Source organism: Mytilus galloprovincialis, chromosome 5 (genome assembly GCF_965363235.1).
Source record: "Mytilus galloprovincialis chromosome 5, xbMytGall1.hap1.1, whole genome shotgun sequence".
In the NCBI taxonomy this organism is placed as follows: Eukaryota; Metazoa; Mollusca; class Bivalvia; order Mytilida; family Mytilidae; genus Mytilus; species Mytilus galloprovincialis.
The window spans coordinates 50,043,320-50,052,627 of record NC_134842.1 but is presented as its reverse complement, the minus strand read 5'-3'; the positions used below and the strand labels follow the sequence as shown (position 1 = coordinate 50,052,627).

At 32.7% G+C, this 9,308-nt stretch overlaps 1 long non-coding RNA gene across 1 annotated transcript; it reads right to left on the bottom strand.

Moving 5' to 3' along the window:
• Positions 1-7,114: 7,114 nt before the first annotated feature.
• On the bottom strand, positions 7,115-8,410 carry LOC143075980 (uncharacterized). Its single transcript, XR_012978491.1, has 2 exons — positions 7,906-8,410; positions 7,115-7,442 (listed from the first exon to the last, which is right to left on the bottom strand). It is a non-coding gene; the product is annotated as an uncharacterized LOC143075980 (long non-coding RNA).
• Positions 8,411-9,308: the final 898 nt, after the last annotated feature.

The following is a 9,308-nucleotide window of genomic DNA, read 5'->3' as shown; positions in this document are numbered from 1 at the left end:
CTCCCTTATGAATCATATCTATTATTTCAATCTTGGGAACATTGAAATAGGTTGAATAAGTCTTATTTTGTAAAGCAATCGACTATTTGTGTCAAGCATTTATTTTAAATGGGAATACAATGAACTTCAAATCAAGTTGGCATAGACCCATATAGAGGACATTTAAATTAAAACGTATGTCTATTCGGATATATTTTCAAAAAACTGATGACCTTAAACACATCTGATATATATTATACCAAAAATACTACTTTGCTACTTAAATTATAAAAACAAGAAATGTAAAGTACACTTAAATAAGTTTGAATGTACGACTTGATTAATTTTCTTCAAAGTTTTGGAAATAGATTAGAACTAGCATATATTTGTACACTGCGTACGAGTTTGTTTAAACAGTTTGTAAAGGGAGGCTATTATATCAAAGTTGTAGTACGACTGATAAGGTACAGACAGTGCCTTAGGAAAAAACGACAAATACAAATAATAGATTTTAACAGACAAAATTGAGACTGGGACTAAAAAACAACAACCCTACCAATGAAAAAAGAGATAATATCAGCTTTATTGGAATGCCTAGATGATCATATACTGCATTGCCTTGGTAAATCCTTAACTAGCAATACGAATAATTTGATAGGTCAAAATTGTTATGACAACTTGTCCTCTCTGATCTTAAATAGACATTTTAACATGTTGAACCGAAGGGGAGTGGGACAGTAAAAATGTTGACAGGGGAAACTTAAACTTTAATACTTGGGATTCTTCGTTGAACGGCTTCCTTATGAGCAGTAACCCTGTGACAAAAAAGTTCTATATAAAATACAAATTGTAGAATATCGTATCAACTGGGTGATAATACATATCCCTTATGCATGTTCTGTTGAATTGTTGCTAAATTGAAATGTATGTAAGAATATACATTCTTACATACATTTCGTACTTTATTTGGCCTTTTTAACTTTTTTGAATTCGAGAGTCGTTGATGTTTTTTGTAGACGAAACACGCGTCTGGCGTAATTACAAAATGTAACCCTGGTATCTATGATGATTTCATCTTTTTAATTGTCTTAACTGTTGTCCACTTCTAGGTGTAAGGCATTAGGCAAGACATACTTAATTGAATCCTGTACTATGTTTGCATTTTGATTGGATATAGGCGTACATTATACTCACCAGAATCTAAATTGTTAAGTTAGAGCTAGGTTAACACCAATATAGCGGAACGTAAAGTTAACAATTGGACTAGTGTTATTCATTCTTTCTTATGAGCTCTTGTATTTTATGAACAATTGAATGTTAACAAGGCGGAAAGAAAATGGACAGTATATAAATATACATGTACAGTGTTGTATATACATTAATATTATACATATTATGAGATTTGTCACGATTTGAAATCAGACAACAACCATAAGATTCGGAGAAACAAGATGGGCATCTTTTAAAAAGAGATAACAATCATACAGAGTCAAACGATTTGAAGGTAAACACAATATGGTCACTGTACGTTCTGTTTCCATAATGAGCAAATTATTGTATCAAACTGTAGTAGGAAACATGCTGTAATTTCATAATTAAAAATCTGTTAAAATAAAGAATGTTTTTAAAGAACTTTCACAACTTCAGTTATCCCAATACGAGTTCTTATTATTGCTATACCAAACACGCAATAACTCCTCAATTTACAGTACTTTATAACTGTATGATTCCTACAATGTACACTATTTCTTAAAAAAGTGTAAACGTTAATAATTTTGAAGGTCTTTGGTTTATTCTCGACTTCACTATCTATTGAAAGCCTGGTATTAACCGAGCGCGCGCGTCTCTATCTAATCGGTCAATAAGACATTGGCATTGCACAAGGTCATGTTTTTCTTTGACTATTAATGACTTTTTTATACTAAATTCATTGGATGATGGATGTGTACTAATTGATTATTTAGTCTTAGAAGCATTTCTTAATCAGTTATTAGTTGTTAGTGGCTTTGAACTAGCTGTCAGTAACTGCGAGTACACCCAGATCCGTGAGATGTGTCTTTTTGTTTTGGGATATACAAGTACCCGGTCACGTCCACTCTATGTTTTTGTCATATGTATTTTTGTTTATCCATCTGAAAACTTAAGCCTTTTCAACGGATTTTTATAGTTCGTTTTTATGTTATACTGTTACACCTATCTCACAGGTAATGGGAGGTTTAAAATCCAGGTAATATATTTAACCCCACCACATTCTGTATGAATGGGCCTGTTCCAAGTCCTGTAATTCAGTCTTTGTCGTGCGTTGAAGTGTTACATGTTTGTTTTCGTTCATTCTTTTGAAATTAATTAGGCCGTTTGTTTTCTCGTTTCAATTGTTTGACATTTGTAGTTCCGGAACTGTTTACAGCTGATAATGTGGTATGAGCGTGGCGCATGGTTGAAGGTCAAACGGTAACCAATAGTTGTTAATTTTTGTGTCATTTGGTCTCTTGTGGAAAGTTGTCAAATTGGCAATCATACCACATCTTTTTTTTTAATATTCTATCGTTTTATTTAGGACCACATAAATATAAATTAAATATTTCTTTAAGCACAATAAAAAAAATAAAAGTTGTAATTATCTAAATCATTGGTACATAAATTTTACATCAACTCCGTCTACAAAACATCTACTTTGAATAAACACAAAATACATATTCACCAGTTAATGACTATCAATGAAATAGTATTATTTACTACCAAGCAAGGCTTATCTGAAACAAAATACTTGTCTAAGTAGTCTTTTTCCGTATATTTTTGAATATGAAGTAACAAATCTGACAAAAACAGAAAAATCCAGATGGCTGCATGTACTCTGTGCGATGATTTAGTTCAATACAATAAAACCTGTTTAGAGTTTGTTTACTAATTTATTTTCTGGTTTAGCCAGACGCTAATGTGATTAACATTTTTGAAATAAATACACATAAACAGCATGTCGTTGGTATCTGTTTTAATTATATATTCAAAAGCAGGCATAGTTAAAGACTCAAAATTATGCAATTCACGTATCTTGCAGCATGCAGATTGTAACAAAAATAACAGTTTTTGGAGAAGCTCCGCCGCCTAATTTTGAGAAATCTTAAAGCAAATTGAAATAAAACCCCAATAACCCACAATATTTATTTTCATTTTAGATTGTTTGGAAGTCAAATTCGAACTAAACAAAAAATACTACACTCTCGACCAGTGAATATGACCAAACAAATAACCATATATGTATGTCATTTAGTTTTGCATATGCAATTAATAAATATCCTGTCTGCTGTCTTAGCGGTCGACTGTTCATGTTGTAAGATGATAAAATTAGCTGAACTAAGTTGAATAATGGTTGTCAAAAAAAAATTTACAATCCGCATATCATGGTTCGAAAATTTTTTACAATTAACCTTTTGGACATGAGCAATTTCTTATTATATAAGTAACCAATGAAAAAATAGATGCAAATGAATCATTTGATGATCAGAAGATTTCCTGTAAACAATAGTATTGAAAGCAGGCGTCTATTACTATTGACTTTATGATTCAATCAGGAAAATTACACACACCTTCTCATTGACTACATATGCAGATCACATTAAAATATTTCAAAAAATGAGAATACGCATATGAATAATACCTCTTGAAAAACAATTGGTTTCTTTTCATAACCCAAAAATCATTAACATTGCGCATCAAAAAAAGCAAAGGAACAGCACCATCGGTGCCCTTCTTCAAATCAAAATCACAATGACGCCTTCATAATTCCTAATATTAGAAATGAAGCGAACATATGATTGTGTCTCCAATCAATCAGTTTTCAATTAAAGCCAACTTCAAATGTTGAATTTCGAAAGGAATCTTCATTTCATCAGTGAAATCAAAGTACAATACATGTGTATCATCTATCTCTGACGGCACATCACACTTTTCAAATAAAATGATCAATAAAAAGTCCGATCTTTTCTGTTGTGTTTCTTTAATTATCTTTTTCAACAGACACCATTCTCTTGTCAGAAAGTCTTTGGAAAGAACTAGTATGCTTTTCCGACTTTTCTTTATACCTTCCATGGAAGTCTCCAGCAACGTTGAACAGGAGTCATAATCAATACCAGGAAAACGTAAAACGAATTACAAATATTTTAACAACAAGCTCACTTAATACACATATTCGTTTTTTCTTTTCTTAATTATGTTAATCAATAAAGATGTGTTTGGATATATCTATTGACAAAAAAATATTCTAGTCATGTGTTTTTTTTTTCATTTACTCAATGAATAAATTATTTATATATCACACTAGTATGGTTTTCCTTACGAAATAATTCAGTGATTTTACGGCATATAATTTTGTGATATAATAGCAACACTTTAGGAATCACAAAAAAACACATATAAGGCACATTGCTAAAAGACAGAAATTGTGGTTAAAAGCATATAGTATATGTACTAATCAAACACTTGATCGGGTGTCAATTTGCAAACAGGGATGATATGTATGGCTACCTATATACGGCATTTAATATATACCATATATCACGACTGCAATCGCACAGCCAAATGGACACTTTGTGTGTAATATTTTTGTTTGCTTGAAAAGAATCCATGTTTCTAGACCAAAAACAGCTTGGTGAGGGTAAAAATTGATTTTTGTAAATACCTTTGTGATTTGAATGGAAATTAAATATACACTCGATAACATAATACTGTATACATGGTATAGCTAACTGTAAATACCATGTCGCAACCGACCATTGGTGTGCTCAGCTGATGTTTAAGAAAGCATTTAATCCAACCAGTATTAGCTCCACTCGTGATTAATTGCAATACTCATATAAGAAGACCCTATATCAATACTGAACGAATAACAATGAGACGAAGAACAACGATCAAGAGTTGTTGACGTATTTTCTAAAATATGTTAAAAATTAAACTAGAGTTGTCTCTCTTTGTGTGTTGTTAATTGTAATTCACAAATACCAAAATTCAAATACTGTACAGACTTTCTGTATATTTTACTCATTTGTGTAGAGGTTCCATCCTCTGTATTTCATTTACAACTTATACAAAAACAATCCTTTGAATTAAAAATACATTTTATTACACCAACTTGTATTTACATTTTCATGACTAGAATATACATTTTTACTTTGTGGCATTACTTTGGCTACAGAGTATTCTATAATATTTTGTTGAGGCGCCAGGGTGACTACCGATTACCTATACACAATGGCTATCAGCTGACCTATGTTGACATAGTGTCATAAAACCCCTGGTAGTTAAACACGGTTACACCACCACCTACCATGGGGAGTGACCGGGGAAAACACTCGTATTACCAATGCTCCAGTTATTAGTGCCCCACCTGTTGGCAGGTGTAGGCCTCCCCTCTATAAGATGAGGTGGAGGAGGTCCCAGAGTCACCCATCTGTAGACCCCACCGTTACCACTAACCACATTTTCCAAACCTGCAAGTTTTAGAACTTGTCAGGCCCAGAGCAAGGGCCGAGTGAAATAATCCCCCAATCACTACCAGTCTCCCTGGACCGCCACATGAGAGCCCAAGTCAGCTACCAAATCTGACATGGGTTCTCAGCTCCACAAAATTTTCATTATTGAAACTTAGGAAAAGTTGATTATGGTGTGCGTAGGAAAGACTCAACCCCCACACCCTTGTATATTATTCAAGAAAACCTGATTTCCAGTTTGTGACAAATTAGTTCTATTTGTTCTGTATAAAGACACTTCTCATGTAATATAGCTTTACCCCAATTTTCTGTAACAAAGTTTTTGGCCACTAAATTTCTCTTTTTCTGTTCTGTTCTATTATTGCACCCGCATCCAAGGGTGCAACATGCCAGTATCGCACTGTAGCATTGAAGACCATATTATAATAACCTTTTTAAATAAAGCCTGGTAACGTAGGGTAGACCATTTTTACATTTTCAATTAAACCATTCCCTGTCAATTCTAAATCTGTCAAATCATTAGCTCCACAGAGAATAATAATAAAATGAGGAGATGGTAAAAAAACAAATATTCTTTTTGCATCCATTAGCGAGTCCAAATCTTAAAGAGACTATAGAGACAATAACAAGTGGAAACAAGGAACTATCGTTCATAAACTCGGAACAGTAACTTATCAAGTCCAATTTGGAGATTTAGTATGGAAGAGACATATTGATCAGATTCGTGAATTCGTACCGCAGGAAAATAAAAACATACCAAACATATTTAAAATTACCATATCTGATATTGACACTGAATTCATAACAATACCAACATGTAATTCAATTGCGATACCGAAAACTCTGAAAATAACAATGAATCCGAACAAACTAAAATAACCAAAAATAAAACAGTTGAAAATGCTAATGATACTATCGTTATGCAGCGCACAGAAATAGTAAGATAGTAATAGAAAATAAAACAACCTTTAAGTTAATGCACCAACAAATTGTAAATAAAAGAAAAAACACGATACAAACTTTTGCAATAAACCTGTCCTACTTCTTGACATAACTGTTTTAGATTAAAAGTTGTAAAACAGCTGATAAAAGATCCACATTACGGTTTATCGTCTAATAATAGTCGTTATTTATCAATTATAATCGCTACAATTTAATCATAATAACAGATTAAAGACTATCTGTTATCATCTATTGTTGCTACTCTTTTGTATGTTTCTTTTCATCTACTACAAATGGAACTTCCTACATCAAGCAAATATTGTGCTATAAATTTAAATTAAACTCAAACTTCGTTGGGAAGTTCAATTCAAATTGTAACATTAAAATTGATCAAACTTTTAGCTTCCTCTAAAAGTCATAATGAAAATTCAATCCGACTCCAAATGAAATGTACGGCGACAAATTTGAACCAATAAATACTCCAAAGAAGATTCGAACTTTCTTCCGATACAAACGATTGATTGTTTGATTGTTTGACTGTGATCAATATTATGATTGAAAGTGTATTGTATACATTCTAAAACGTGGTGTATATTCAACTTCTCATACTGTGGATTCATTTATATTCGTGGGTACCAATCAAATCCAATTGCTTGTATAATGAAGGACATATAAAATGCAAACATTGAATGACAATCGAAACCGTGTAGCATATTATCAGTTATTAAACTGAAAGGTAAGCCAGTTTCAAATTTTGAATTTCCATAGGGATTTTCTTCTCGTCGGTGAAATCAAAGTACAATAAATGTTCAGAATCTATTTCTGGTGGCACATCACAATTATCCAGTAAAACAACTAAAAGAATGCCATGTCTTTTCTGTAGCATTTCTGTAATTGTTGACTTCAGCACGCACCATTCTCTGGTCAAAAAATCATTTGAAAGAACCAGTATGACCTTTCGACTTTTATTAATACCGTTAATGGTGGTCTCCAATAACGTTGAACAGGAGTCATATTTGATAGCCTCAGGACAATCTAAAACAAATAATAAATGAAAAAAAGTATCAAACATTATTTGGATAGTTAGATTTAATGGTTGGGCCTTTGTTTCTTTTTTTTTTTATTTTGTCAATTTTTATTGACTACCTCTTCCTAAATTTACTCAGAGATCGGTACATCCGTTGAACTGCTTAACAATATATAGCCTGACCAATGGTTTGACTTTATAAGAGAGGAATGAACATCGTTTCCCTGTTATTGTATTTTAATTCAAAGAATGCGTTTTAAAAAAAAACTGACAAAGTGAATCTGACGTCTCTTTTTAGAATTAGTTTTATAGGTAGGTGGGTTGATCATACATATGAATCACAATCAACCATTTTAGAAAATCAAAAATATTTTACTTTATTCTAAATTTCAAAGATTATAGCCTTAACAAAATGTCAAATGATAATGTGTATAACCATATTACTTTAATATAGCTTAAGCATACATGTACCTGTAAATGTCATATCATTATAAAGCATCTGAGTGCTCAGCTGCTTCTGAAGAAAACATTCAATCCAACCAGAATTTTCATGACTCATGACGGCAAAATAGTCATATTCAAAGTCCTGGTCATCACTTGCTGACATAATTACTGGAAGAAGTAAGATTGCAGTTTTTAACTCATAATCTAAGTCCTTTCTTGTAGACGGTGTGTACTGGCTTTTTCGATGTATTTGTATTAACTGTTGGCCTGACATGAGAGTTTTCTTTAATAAAACATTCTTCAAATACTCAGCAATTTCAACCTGGTTCGTTGTAAGTGGAAATGATTTTAAAAAGTCAAGAAATCTCAACAGCTTGTTAAGATATTCATTCCAAAGACTGTCCGGTACTAAAGTATCAACAAAATCTAATTTGTTTAGTTTGCTTGCAATAAATGTTAATGCATTGATAAACTCTATATAAACAGGTGCTGACTCTTCTAATATCAGAATACAAAGGCACAATTTTCTAACATTACCAATTACACGTTTGTAATCTGAGAGTAGGAAAACTCTTTTATGCCATTCTAGGGCGGTTCGAAATTTTCCCATGTCGAAATGAATAGTTCCCATGGCGAATGCTAGGGTATACGTTTGACCCTTTGTGCAGATATATTGATTCAGATAATCCAGAGCAATATGAAGGTACTCTTTGTTTGTTACAGCTTTTGGTCCGTACAAAAACGATTTAGGAAATTTTGAAAGTCTTTGACAAATTTCAGCAACTTTACAGACATCATTGCCTTTTAAAGTGAGAGGTATTGCTACTTTGCCATCATCCAATGCCTTCTGTAACAAATCGTATCTACTGTCAGCGGACGTATGTTTCAAAGAGGACATTTCGAAGTAGACGTTCATTCGTGTGGAAAAGTTGAGATGGTTCAAACGAGGGTTAAGTGATATTGATAAGGATAGCGCTTTGTCCGCCTCGGTCAGATGGTTTTCATGTTCTGGTGTTTTAGGTCCAAACTTATACACGAAGAGCAAGCTCTTTCCTTTACGATTTAGAACAATCTCGTCGTGCGGGTGTTCAGCATTTGCATACTCAAAAGCAGATAGCGGATTTTTCATAACAACTTGGAAATTTTTCTCATGTGATAATTTACTATGCTTTATTTCTTGATGGAAGACCTCATTTGGTGTAACGAGTCTGTGACCAATACAAGCATATGAACGTGCCTGTAAACGGTATATTGTGTGTCATGTTTTGGTAATTGTTTTATTATTGACCAGTACAGTTTAACTGCTTTAATATCGTTACAACTTGTTATGAGCGTCGCACTATTACAAGCTCTTGCATAATAGTATTTCCATATGTAAACATGTTCCTTTGGATAGGCAGTACTTCTTATGTGCTGTATCCCTTTCTTAA